This window comes from Dromiciops gliroides, chromosome 4, assembly GCF_019393635.1.
Source record: "Dromiciops gliroides isolate mDroGli1 chromosome 4, mDroGli1.pri, whole genome shotgun sequence".
NCBI lineage: Eukaryota > Metazoa > Chordata > Mammalia > Microbiotheria > Microbiotheriidae > Dromiciops > Dromiciops gliroides.
The window spans coordinates 107,645,726-107,659,194 of record NC_057864.1 but is presented as its reverse complement, the minus strand read 5'-3'; the positions used below and the strand labels follow the sequence as shown (position 1 = coordinate 107,659,194).

The following is a 13,469-nucleotide window of genomic DNA, read 5'->3' as shown; positions in this document are numbered from 1 at the left end:
ACACTTACTTGTTTATTTATACTGCCTTTATGGGAAGATAAAATTCCCATTTGGCTGCTGGGGGGGGGGGGAGGGGGAAATACACCCGCACTACTGTCCCTACTCCCCAACAGGCTAAGAGCGGGATGAGAAGGGGATGGAGTGCCAGAGACCAGAGTCGTGTGGTGGCAAGTGGCCCCTCTGAGCCGACCCTGTCCTGCCGCCTCCTGCTCTCATCGCTGGCCCCAGCCTCGGCATCTCAGGCAGCCTGGCTCTCGCAACCTTGGCCCTAAGTCCTCCGGCCGCGGCCGAGGTTTCCGCCGTCCCCTCGGGACGCTGAAGGTGGCCGGTTAGGTCCAGCCCCGACTGGCAGCCAGGCATCCTCCCCTATGCCAAACAGGACTTTTCCCTTTGTGGACAGATTCCAGGGGAGGAAATCCAGGAAAAGCGCGCCAGGCAGTGGAGAGGGGTGGGGAAGAGAAAGGGGAGAGGCAGAGGGGGAGAGATGAGACGCGGAGATGCAGCGGCTGGTGCCAGCCCCCAGCCCTGGTGCCGCTGGCAGGGAGAGAGTTAATGCCGCCCGGCCTCTATGATAATGAGCTGCATGGTAATATAGAGAGAGGGGCAGGCTCAGTAGGCTCTGCCGCCGCGGCTGCTGGAGCTGCCGGGCGATGAGCCGTCAGTGCCAGACTGGAGCAGAAGCTAGGGCTGAGCGCAGTGCCTGGGAATTTTTCAGCTGGTTCAGCGAGCGAGCGAACGAGTGAGCGAAAGGGGAAGCGAGAGACAGAGAGACTGAGAGGAGAGGGAGAGAGAGAGGAGAGAGCTACATCTTCGGAGACAACATCCACGCGCACGCACACACATGCACACACACACACACGCACACACGTGTGTGAAACGGATTCCCGGAGGAAATCGGACTGTGAAAGAGTAGAAGAGAAATAAGGGAAGGAAGCGCCGGGATTGCTGATGTCAGAGAGAGCCCGGAAAGTCGCGGTGGAAAAAATCGGAAGACAGGCACGGCTTGGCTCATTCCGAAGAAAAGCCATTGCCACCTAGCCCGACGCGCTTCCACACCCCCCTCCCCAAAATCGAGGCTTCGGGGGCCGAGGAGCCCTGGATGACTAGAGGAAGGCGCTGATCGGAACCCGGCGGCGGGGCGACTTGAGGAATACAGATAAGTGGCTGGCGGCTTGACGTGGATTTTAATGAATTTGGGCTCCATGTGGATGTTTTCGTCTCCGTGAATCCGAGCTGGGGGCAGGGAGCGAGGCTTCACGCAGCCCCCGGGGGCCAAGGCGAGCGGGCAGCTGGACAGACAGGCATCGGCAGGCTGGGTAAGCAGCGAGGGACTCCTGCCGGGCTCGCCGAGCGGGCAGCCGCTGGCTCGCCCTCTCCTTCTCCCCAAACCGTTGGCCCCCTCTGCTAAAGGACACCCACACACACACAGACACACACACAGACACACACACACTCCTTCACCTTTGGGGCGTTGAGATCCTACGGAAAGGCAGGAAAAGACGGGGGGGGGGGAGAGGAGGGCAGCTGCCTAGGGAAGGAGGAGAGAGTTCGCGGCTCCATTTGGCTCTGCCCACCCCGCCCCCATGCCTTTCCTCTCTCCCTTCCCATCCCCAAGCTCCGTGCCTCGGAGAACGCCGGGCCACTTTCCTGGTGCTGGCATGCGTGTCTGTGTGTGTGTTTGTATGTGTGTGTGTGTGTGTGTGTGTGTGTGTGTGTGTGTGTGTGTGTGTGTGTGTGTTCGTGCGCGCGAGGCAGGATGACCGGCTGTCTCCATCCGTGAGGGGAGAAGGGGGAAGGTGACTGGAGACAGTCAGGAGCTCCCGGGTTTGCAGTTCCCAGGGCTTGCATTCCCAGTGGTTCCTTGAAAACCCGAGGCTCAGGTAAAGGATAGGACTCGGAAGAGGAAACCGTCCTGACACCCAGTCAGAAAGGGCCTCCCTGGCTTGATTAAGAAATAGCAGGGAGGGAGCAAAATCCGCTTGGATGCTTTGGGAGTTTTTTCTAGTAATAGGCTTCCCCGTCCCCCAATACCACTGCTCCGGAACATCAGACGTTTTGGATTTTGAAGCTAAACAGCCACCCTACATGCAGTTCTGGTGTGGCTCCAGGAGAGATCCCAAAGCACTTAATAGGTCAGTATCTGGCTACTGTCTTAGAAGAGCAACACTCTCCTGAAAAGCTTCAGCACTGTTGGAGGGGTCAGGCGGCAGGAGGGAGGGGTGTCTGTGTGCGTGTGTGTGACACACGATGTGGTGGGAAGGGTGATGGGCTGGGATGAGATTTTGCCAAGGGTCGTAGGGGGCACTTTGGGTGCTCTCCTCAGTTTAAACAAAAAATTCTGGCCAATGCCCACTTCCTCTCCTCACTCAGCCCAAGAACCAGGCCTAGGAACTCTTCCTTTCCTTTATCCTAAGGCACTACTGATGCCATCTGCTCATAATCTGGAGGTTGGTCTAGGTGGAAGATGTTCCTCAGAATCTGCTGCTCCCTAGGGAACTTCAACCACTTGGCTCCAGAGCTGTGTTGTCTCCCCCTTCCCTAACTGGCCCACTTCTGAGACCCAGGCTCCTTGGGAGGGGGTCTCATGAGAGGGTGACATAGAAGTTAGGTACGGGACTAGGGCTTCTAGGTTATAGTTCTAGAAAATGAGGCTCATTTATTGGGGCTCATCTAGAAAGTAAAAGGACCCTGCCCATGACAAGGGTCTCATATAGGCATCTTCAATCCCAATGTAACAACTGCAAAGTGGTGATATAGGACATGCAGAGATATGAAGGTGCTCCTAGTATAGGTGACGAAGAGGATGGAGGTTAGAGTTTGGGAGTTTCTGCCTAGGGCTAGAAGCAGTGGCTTGGGGACTCACTATGGAGGAAAGACCTACAGGGTTACTGGATGTAAGATTCCTTAAGAGTCTAGCGAACTGGGACCATCTCAGCAAGTTAGATCGCCAAGGCTACTGATGGGGATGGCCAACTGGAATGGGAGTGGAGCCCTCCCTTGGTGAGGGAGCCCCACACACCATCATTCTTTGAAACACAATGCTAGGATCACTTCTTTATCAGCCTCCTCCTGGGGTTTGGCAGTTTCAGCCTCCTTTCTGGGTAGGCTAAAGACTCCAAGGCCTTTGCTAGAGAAGATCCAGCAACTAGATGCTATAACCATGGCTTGGGAAATTTGATTCCATCTCATGGTAACTGAAATACACAACTTCTGTGCTGAAATGCCAGCTCTCCCAACCCTCCCCTCTCTAGCCTCCAGGTGAGTAGATATCTACCATTCTGGACTCCTCATTACCCCCAAGGTACCATTTGATACAAGTATAGAAGCTCCCCAATGGCCTGGATGTAGTGGGAGATAGTGTTAGAGGAAGAAAAAATCAGGTGGATGTTGTATAGAAACCAGGGGAACAGCATGGGGAAAAAATATTGTTTCTCTGTGTGACCCTCCTGTCAAACACCGTCCCCCCCCCCATCTCAATCCTTTACTCTGACCCCTTCTCCAATGCTAAATTTGCCACCTACAAGCCATTACTAGGAAAACTAGCCCTGGCCCACAGCTGATCCCCACCAGGGATTTGATGAGAGAGAAGGTGATTCCGGCTGCCCTCTCTGCTCCCGCATGGGCCTCAGCAAATTGCATTAGGATGGGGCAAATTGGCTTGCAAAGCAGCTAAATGGAAATGACATTTGGAGCGATTTGCAGTGGGGATGCCGAGGGGCAGCAGCTACAGCAAAGGAGTACCTGAGCTTCCTGGTTTCTAACGCTTGGAGAAGCAGAGGACTAGCCAAGAGGGTCTCTCCTGGCCTTTACTTTGAGTTGTGTGTCTCGGAAGGTTGAGGACCTGGTTAGGGGCAAAGGAGACTGAGCAACTGTCTGGCTGACAAATTGTCTTACTCCAATCCCAAATCACTCTGGTGACTAAGGAGAAATGCCTTTAGTTACCGGGATCTTCATTCTTACCTCCCTCCTTCCTTTATTGACTAGGGTCCTCCCCCTCCCCTCTGTCCAAAGGTCCAGAGTTCTCTATCTCTCTCTGTCTCTATCTCTATCTCTCCCAACCACCTGGCACTAAGGTCTGGAGAATTCGAAAAGTTCACCCTTCCCTGGCCTCTACTTAGAGCATCCTTAAAAGGACAGCACGAGGGGAGAATGAGCCCACCTCAGAGAACAGTCACTTCCTGGCCAGGCCCATTTCCCATTTACAAACACGTCTGATTATTCAGCTAATCTTTATTTCATGGGCATGTTGCAAGAAAACACACAAGCAGGAGGGGAAGCCAGTGACACGGTTAAATATACACGGCGGCGGCAGCTGGCAGCAATCTAAGCGCACCGATTCAGGTAGTATGAAATATTGATGGAGCTGGGCTTGTCACTGTGTTTAGGTGTTTTTATATTGTCTATCCTGCTCCCTCTCCCCACAGATGCCTCCCTGACATGGGATATGGCAAAGGGGTGCCCCCCGGCTCTGTCTCTGGAGAGGCACAACTACACATACACACACACACGCGCGCACACACACACACACACACACACGCGCACACACACACACACACAGACTGAGGCACAATATACTTCTGTCCATCCCAACGAATGAAGAGGCAGCAAGCTCCAAGCCAAACCCCCCTACACACACACACACACACACACACACACACACACACACACAATCATAAAGAGACTGGAGCGTTGTGTTAGAGTCTGTTAAGGAGAAATGATTTCGGATTGTCCATTGGGGAAACTGGTAGAAAGCAAGGCTTTGAGGAGTCAGTGTTTTATAGCTCAGCCTCTCCACACACCACCCTTCCCTGAACCTCCTCCTCCTCCTCAGGGATATTCAGTTATTAATTCATTAGATTTGAATTTTCTAAACCCGCCTCTCCCCCACCCCCTATACGCTCAATTCAAACAGTGATGAATGGACTAAAATCCTTCAAGGGAAACAGTTTTTCACTTAGTTACAAAGATTTCATGCCTAATTAGAGGAAATGTGGGTTGGGGGTTCCCTCTTTTGGGGGGGGTATTTTAAAAGTTGTTCACCTCCACCCAGCTTTGCTAAGCCCAGGGTTTCCAGATAGGACAAAGAGAAAGATATTGTGAATGGGGAGAGGGGAAAAGGCAAAGAGAAGGGGGGAGAGAGAATTCAGACCTTCCGTCCCCACGTAGCCCCTAGAGGATGAATGAGAAAAAGGGTCCCTATTTCCACATCTCTGTTTCCCTGACTCCCATGCCTTGACATTTAGACATTTGGAGGTTTCCTATCTAGAGCCATACTCTATCGTCTGATTTTCTAGGACAGAATTGGAAGGGAGAAAGTTCTTTGTCTTTGGGAGTTGGTCCGGTGTAAAGAGAGTATGGGAGTGGGTAGAGGGGGGTAAACCAGGAATCTAAAAGAAAAGGCAGAGACGGGCAAGGAGAAAAATGCTTTGCTGCCCCACTCAGTTAACTATTAACCCTCCTGCCCTGCCTTAGCTGGTATCTGGCTGTCCCAGTGAAAGGATATCGCCTGGAAACCCAAACGACTAGCAGGTGTTCCACCGGCCCCCTGCCTCCACAGACACTTCATGTTCTCCCTTTTCTTCCTCTTTCCTCCCCCCACACCACGCAATCACCACTTTTTGTCTCCCCCCCCCTCCCATGCACAAGCTCTTCCCACCCCCTCCCAGCTGTCCCTTCACCCAGGCTTGCCAGTTGTTTGAATGGGAGGGCACGTCGGAGATTTGTCACAAAGCAATGGGGGAGAATGAACTGAGAACAGAGGGGATCCTTCCCTTCAGGGCTCCGGAGCAGGTGCCCCAGTCCCCAGGTCATAAAGAACCTGTCCTTGGCCAAGGTTTGCAGAAGGGCAAATTACAGCCAAAACTCCAAATTGCTGCAAAGAAGTTTGACTCTCCTTGGGCCTCCAACTCTGTACATTGTATACTGAATGTTGTTTTGACCCTTCTGGGTATGAGATGTTTGAATGCAGCCCTGTCCAAAGTTCTTCCAGAAAGTGTGAGACTTGCAGTATGGTGCCAGATACAAGACCAGAGCCAGGCTGAGACACCCACAGAAGCAGGAACTACTCAACCAGTTAGCATATATTAAGCACCTACTATATGTCGGGCTCTGAGCTAAGCACTGGAGATACAAAGGCAAAAAACATGAGATAGGAAGAGGCAGAGATGGAGAAACAGAGAGGAAAAAGACAGGAACTGAACAAGATCACAATATAGCCAGAGAGACAGAAATAGGGCATGGACCCAGCTGTCACTGTACAATGTGTGTGTGTGTGGGGGAGAATTAAAAAGGGGGAGAGAATAAGAACAGGAAAGAGTGAGGTTAGTAAAAATTAGCAATGAAAAGTACTCTTGGTTCTATATGAAAGTCCCTTGCGGAGGTTTGAGGAATTAAATGGGGAATGGAAGTACCACTTTATGGCCACTAGAGGGGGCCTCTTGCAGATAAGGCTTAGTTGTAAACAGTAGCTTTTGTGCATTTTGGGGAAAAAAAAAATGAGAGAAATGGGAAAAAGCCAGCTGTCACTGCACAGAGACCACAAGTGGCTATGTTGTGTTGTCAGCAAGACCCCAGGGTCCCCGTCTGGCTGAAGGGGAAATTGAAAAGGCGCCTGCTAGCCTTAAATAGGACTGCACCTAGGACTGTAAGGGGATTGGGGGTGGGGTGAGGGTAGGAGGCAGTAAGAAAAGGTGGGGACTACCCAGGAGGGATGCCCTAGGTGTGCAAGTTTGCCAGCATTCAGATCTGCCAGCTCACTGGGTGAAGGGAATTTGCCTTTATCTGGGAGAGGCTCTCGACCCCTCCCCCATGAGCTTTCTGGTTTCTGCACTTAAAAGATTCTTGCAGCTCCCTAAATGCAGATTTGCCAAACACTCTCAGGTGGTAAAACTGATCCTAAAGGGACTTAAACAGGGGAGGGAAATGGCCCTTGCAATAACTGAACATATGTCAAAGATGTATCACGAATCTAATCTTCTGCTTTGTGTTCTCAGTGGGAGCTTTCCTCTGAGTTATAATCCACCCTTCTATTTCAGTTGGAGTACAACATTGAGAGAGAGCAGAGTCCAGTGTCTTTCCTCGCCTGAGGAGTTAATGACTGTCTAATGGGGACATTGGAGAAGCATTGAAGTTGGGGGTGGAGAGGAGAAGGTGGAAGGCAAGGGGATGGGGAAGGGACCTGAGGAAAGTATCTCTTACCATCTGATCTTATCCCCTGATACCAAATCTTGGCTTTCCTTTGGCTCAAATTTAACCTGGGGGGAGAAAGAAGAAAAGCAAGATATATGTATCATGTTATGAAAGTTTAATCCTGCTTTCCCTCAGCTAAAATGACTTTCAAGATGGGAGATTAAAAAAAAAAAAAGCTACAGAATCACTCTTGGAAAGTTTAGCTTGTCTGTGAGGAAGGAAAAAGGAGAAGAGAGGTTAGTAGGAGAGTGGAGGCTGGAGAAAATGTCCAGGACCATGTTCCCTCCAATCTGATGTTATATCAATGCCCCATCCCACACATACAATGAATAGAAGGAATGAATGGGAAGAGCAAGTAAGCATATACTGTATGTTAAGCATTGAAGATACAAATACAAAAACAAAGCCTGCCCTCAAGAAACTTACATTCTGATAGCAGAGTCTGCTCACTGAAGGCAGCTAGGTGGGCTGTGGCTAAATCGCTGGGCCTGGAGTCAGGACCTGACCTTAGTTCAAATCTGGCCTTAGACACTTCAAGCTGTTTGACCTGGGACAAGTCACTTAACCTTATTGGCCTCAGTCTCCTTCTCTGTAAAATGAACTGGGGAAGGAAATGGCAAACCACTCCAGGATCATCAACAAGAAAACAACAAATGGGATCATGAAGAGTCAGACACGACACGACTGATACAATTGAACAACCACCAATACACCTAATAGAGTGGTTGCTAGAGAGGGCCAATTTAGTTCTGGAAGTTTCTGGGATGGTGAATGCCCTTGATAGTCAGAGGTTTGGTTCAAGGGATATTATTACAGCTAGATCTAAGGCAGTTCTATCATAGGATCCCTAGTCCCTTCCTTTCTAACTTAAACTCTTACTACCATGGCGGGGAGGGGAGGGAAATCAGAGAATATTGAGGGACAGTGATGTAGTAGAGAGAATATTAATGAGAAATCAAATCTCAACTCTGATGCCAACTGTAACCATGCATAAATCACTGAGCCTCAGTTTCCTCATCTTTAAAACGGAGATAATACTGGTAATGCCAGCCTCACCCAGCTGATGTAATAGTCGAGTAAGATAATGCATGGATATCCCTTTGCAAATCTTTCAATGCTATTTACATATCACCTCTATCTACTATTTGAGGGACTGGGTCCACTGGATTGACAGGCTGGGTGTGGACAACTGTTTATTATTACATTCAACTCATCTGAGCCAGAGCTAAACTAAAGTGGATGGGAAGCACAGTGAGGGCAGGGACTTGACTCTTCCGTGTTATTTTATTTTACTAACAAAAAAAAAAAAGTGTGAGATGGGAGGCAGGTACTTCTCCATAAAATACTGATCCTCTGCCATTAGAAAAGATCTGACACTCACCCCAGGGCCTCTATATCTAGTATTCAAAGGGCATTCTTTTATGTTGAGGGATTAGACTACATTGCTCCAGGGAAGCATAGCAAGCAAAAACTAGTGGGTGAAAATGATGAGATTCAGTTTCATACTCCTTATAATGAAGAACTTTGTAACAATTAGAACTATCCTTCTGCGGGACTGCTAGCTACAGGGAAACAATGAGTTCCTTTTTTTGCTAGAAGTGTTCCAGCATAGACTAGCTGAACACCAGGTTCAAATCCTGACTTTCCCTCTTTCTCTCAGTGTGACCTTGGACAAGCCCAAATTTCCTCATCTGTAAAATGAAGAGATTAGACTAGATGATCTCTGAGGCTCAAAATCTATCATCTGTGTCCTCTATGAGCTCTCAGGGATGTTGCAGAAGGGGTTTCTCAACTGAGATCGTGACCTATCTCTAGGATTCTGTGCTTCAGGACTGGCTGGGCTTGGCAGGGTTAACAGGACTGGACGCTTCTAGAAAGACAGCTAGGAGAGGGATCCAAAAAAATGATGTTCTAATCATGTTAGGCCATTTCTTAGCTATGTGACCTTGGGTCACTGGTCCCACCTTTCGAGGTCTCAGTTTCCTTATCTGTAAAATGAAGAGACTGGACTAAAAGGTCATCTAAGTTTCCTTCCTGCTCTGAAACTCGAAGTACCATACCCCTAGGAATCCCAAATCATCTGACCCTAACAACCAGGATCAGAAACTCTGAGGACTCACAATTTCAAGGAGACTGAAGATTCGGGATCGTTGTTTGTCTGGGGGGAAAGCCACGTGACTTCTCAGGGCAGTCAGCCAGGAAGGATGGGGGCAGGGCAGATGGCTCCCTACCTTTGAGGCAGGGGAGGGGAGGAAGAGAATGTCTGAGCAGATTGTCAGCACCTAGCAGAGTCCCCAACATGGAGTAATCGCTCCATAAGTGTGTGTTTGCTGACTGACTCACTGACTAATGCTGTGCTAAAAGATGATGATGACCCATAGGACAGACAGGAGCTGTGGGAGGGGATGCTACTACTTTGAAGCAGTTTCCTGATTTGGGAAAGTGAAAGCCTGGGCTGGGTAAATATTAAGTTGACCTGTGACCTCCCACCTCCCGGTGGCTCCCCTTGCCTCCCATTCTAACTGCTGGGGGATCATAGATACCTGAAAGGAAGAGGGACTGTTGCATGAGTGGGAAGGGGGTCATTTCTCAGGAGCAGCCCATGGGGCTGAAGCACTTTTTTTAATCTTTTAAACTATTTCAGGAGCCCACAGGACAGTCAGGCAGACAGATAGACAGAGGGATAGAGAGAGACGAGACATCAGACAGACAGACAATTCTTGTCTTCCAATCACATGATTTAGAGTTAGAATGGTACAATGTGCTGCTAGATTCAGAGTTAAGACAATCCAAGTTGGAAACCTGGCTTCTGAAACAAAATTCTTTACTAATTATATGTCCCTGAGTGAGTCATTTGACCTCTGTTTGCCTCAGTCTCCTCATCTGTAAAATGGGGATAATTAACAACATCTGTCTCACAGGTTTGTTATGAGGATCATATGAGATGAGGCTTTGCAAAGCTTAAAGAGACGTATAAATATCAGCTGTTATTATTCACACAGCTGCAAGAGACCTAAGAAATCATTCGATTCAACCCCTTTGATTACAGATGAGGAATCTGAAACCCCCTCCCCCCCCCCCCCAGTGATAGGACATAAGTAACATAGTAATTCAGAACTGGACCGAGGTCTTCCAATTACAAATCCTAAGCTTTATCCTTCGCATCTCTTTTCCTGTCCTTATCATTTCCTTCTGTGGGATTTTAAATCAGTAGCCCCCGGTGGTTTTCTAGAAGCCAAACTACCTTGAGCATTTTATCTTGGTGTGAATGGATTGGGCCCCAAAGTCACACACGTATGGGGAGGGAGTGGGAAGTGGCAGGCAGGGGGCCACACCAGTCAAGGAGAGAACAGATCAATTCAGTAACCTGGAGTCTGGGATCACCGGATGGGGATCTTAACACATCTAGAACAAAAGACCTCCTGCCACACTTACCTCCCCTCACACCTTTCCAAAAGGTTTATCAGTCCTCCAACACACAATTTGGCTTCTGGCCCTACCTGGGGAGAGTGAGGAGGGAATAACCATGCATCCTTGAAATAAGATGCATAGAGAAGACAGGTCTAGCAAAGGTCTCTTGATGGCGGAAGCATATGAACAAGAAAAAAAAAACACTATGCAATGATACAGAGGTTGAGAAGTCGAATGTGGTGTTTGTGGAAAGGCTAATGAGCTTTTACCTCACTTAGGTATTTATTTCCGTTGTTTCATCATTTGAGAGAGTCAGAGTGGAGTAGTGGCCAGGGAACTGGTCCTGGAGCAGGGAAGACCTGGGTTCAAATCTCACATCTGACACTTACTGACTGTGTGACCCTGAGAAAGTGATTGAACCCCTCAGTCCTGTGAGCATCTTATCTAAGATTATAAATGGTGGGGAGAGGATGCTTTGGAAGAACTGGCTTCCTCATCTGGGAGTTCCCTGTATGGATGAAATCCCAGGTTGAGCCCCTTTTCCTCCAGTGGGCATGAGGGGCATTCATTCTCTTCCTAAGGGTTCTAGCTTTGGGGAGGGGGTGGGTCAGAGAGCAGAAACTACAACTGCCCCAGAAATGAGAAACTTCCACTCCCCGGCCCGGGCTTGGAATTTGTCTTCAATTTTCATCCAAAGCATTTGTTAAACACTTATGTGTGTAAAGAAAGCACAGTGCTTCATTCCAAAGTAAGATGTGTCTAAAAAGCCACACACAGGAGAGTGCCATCGTTACAATGGGCATGACTTTGTTCCTTGAATCCCAAATATGCCCATTTCCTCCGATGGCATGCTTTCCAACGAATTCTCTCACTCTCCTGGTCAGTCTGCTCCAAACACATTTCCGCTTGTCAAGGACTTCCTAAAACACAACGCCCAGAACGGAGCAAAATGCTGTACGTAGGGTCCAACACCAGCAGATCTTAGCAGATCTATTTTGGTTATTTCTGGTTTTCTTCTTATGTGTTTATGTATTAAGCACATTGTTGTTCAATCCTTTAGTCACATCCGACTCTTGGTGACCCCCATGGACCATGGCCTGCCAATGTTGTCCATGGGGAAACGTTTTCTTGGCAAAGATTCTGAAGGGGTTTGTCATTCCTTCTCCAGTGGATTAAGGCAAACAGGCTAAGGGTCATCCAGCTAAGTAAGTGTCTAAGGCCAGATTTGAGCTCAGGTCCTCCTGACTCCAGGCCCAGGGCTCTAGCTAACTGAGCCACCCAGCTGCCTCATGAAAAACATAGTAAGTGCTTAATAACTGCTCATTGACTATCACTTCCCTCATTCTGGATACTGTTTCTTATTGACTTAACACAGCATAAAATCAGATTAGCTTCTTCAACTGCTCTGTCACACTTTTAAGTGATTGAGTTTACTACTACCCCTAGACCAGGGCTTCTTAAAAGTTTTCCACTTGTGATCCCTTTTCACTGGGGAATATTTTACTCGACCCCAGGTATGTAGGTATATAAACTAGGTACATATAAGCTTTTATTGTGGCCAGATTTTTCACTACCCCCCACATTCAATTATGTGACCCTATATGGGGTTATGACCCACGGTTTAATATAGGCAGTTGGCCCTAGACCATTTCCCACACAGACTGCTGTCCAACCACACCTCCTCCATCTTGTACTTTCATGGTTGATTTGTTGTAACCCAAATGGAGGTGAACAGTCAATAGTCCATAAACATGAAGTGTCTACTATGTGCTGGGTGCCTGTGACATTTGTTCCTACTTATTTTCATCATATGAGATGACCCAATTGTTATAAGTTTTTTTGTTTAGTTGGTTGTTTTGGGGGTTTGTTTTGGTTTGTTGTTTGGTTTGGGGTTTGGTTTGGTTTGGGGGGGTTGTATGTGTGTTTGTTTTGTTTTTGCAAGGCAACCCAGGGTCACACAGCTAGTAAATGCCAATTGCTATAGTTTGTGGAGATTATTTTGGATCCTGACTCACCCATCCAAAATGCAATCTACCCAGGAGTGTTCCGGTAAATGTTTAACCACTGGATTGGGGGGTGGGGTGGAGAGGTTTGTACCTAAATTTAATCTGTGTTGTTGATATTTCCTCTATCACTTTCTTAATGCTAGACAACAAACAATGCCAAATCAAGCCCCAATTTGTAGTGTTTCAGGGTTGCTGAGGTCAAAAGGCTCAGCCTGGAAGTTTGACCATCAGTTCTTTCAGAGCCATTGTGAAGTAGCACCAGCATACCCAGTATGTCTCCCAGCTTTGTCTCATGCACACATTTTTTAAAAATGGATAATCACGCCACCTATGGGATTCATTGATAAAATGCTGAACAGAACAGGGCCCAAAATGGATACTGGGGTGTAGATCCAAACTGACATCCATTTATTACTTATTTTGATGAGAAGATAGATTTAAAACCGCTACGGACCTTAAGGCCTTTTACTATAGAGAAAACTGAAATTCAGAGAGTCCTTTGTGCCTAATTCCAGAGAATTAGAATTAGAATTATAAGCAGCAGAGACAGGATTCAAACCCAGGTCTTACTCTAAAATCATTGATGATTCTACTACATTCCCCTGCCTCCCAGTCACTCAGTTTGTTCTGAATCCTCTCATCTATCCCACCTCTGTCTCTCTATAGGAATAACATAAAGGTCACTGTCAGAACTCTATCTGACATACAGTGATATTATGTCTAAAGGTTTCTCCTGATCTACTTACTAAGATGCTAATCCTGTCCAAAAAGAACATGAGGTTAGTCTGGCACAAGGTGTCCCCAATGAACCCATGCTAGCTCTTGGGCATCACCTTTTCCCTGTCTAAATGATCACAAACATCC

General features: G+C 48.1%; 1 protein-coding gene across 1 annotated transcript in view; it reads left to right on the top strand.

Annotated features, from left to right (window-relative positions):
- Positions 1-511: 511 nt before the first annotated feature.
- PLXNA2 (plexin A2) overlaps positions 512-13,469 on the top strand; it is a 324,127-nt gene continuing 311,169 nt past the window's right edge. The window contains exon 1 of the mRNA XM_044001416.1: positions 512-1,316. The gene's annotated coding sequence lies outside the window, so the exon portion shown is untranslated. The remainder of the gene's footprint in view (positions 1,317-13,469) is intronic.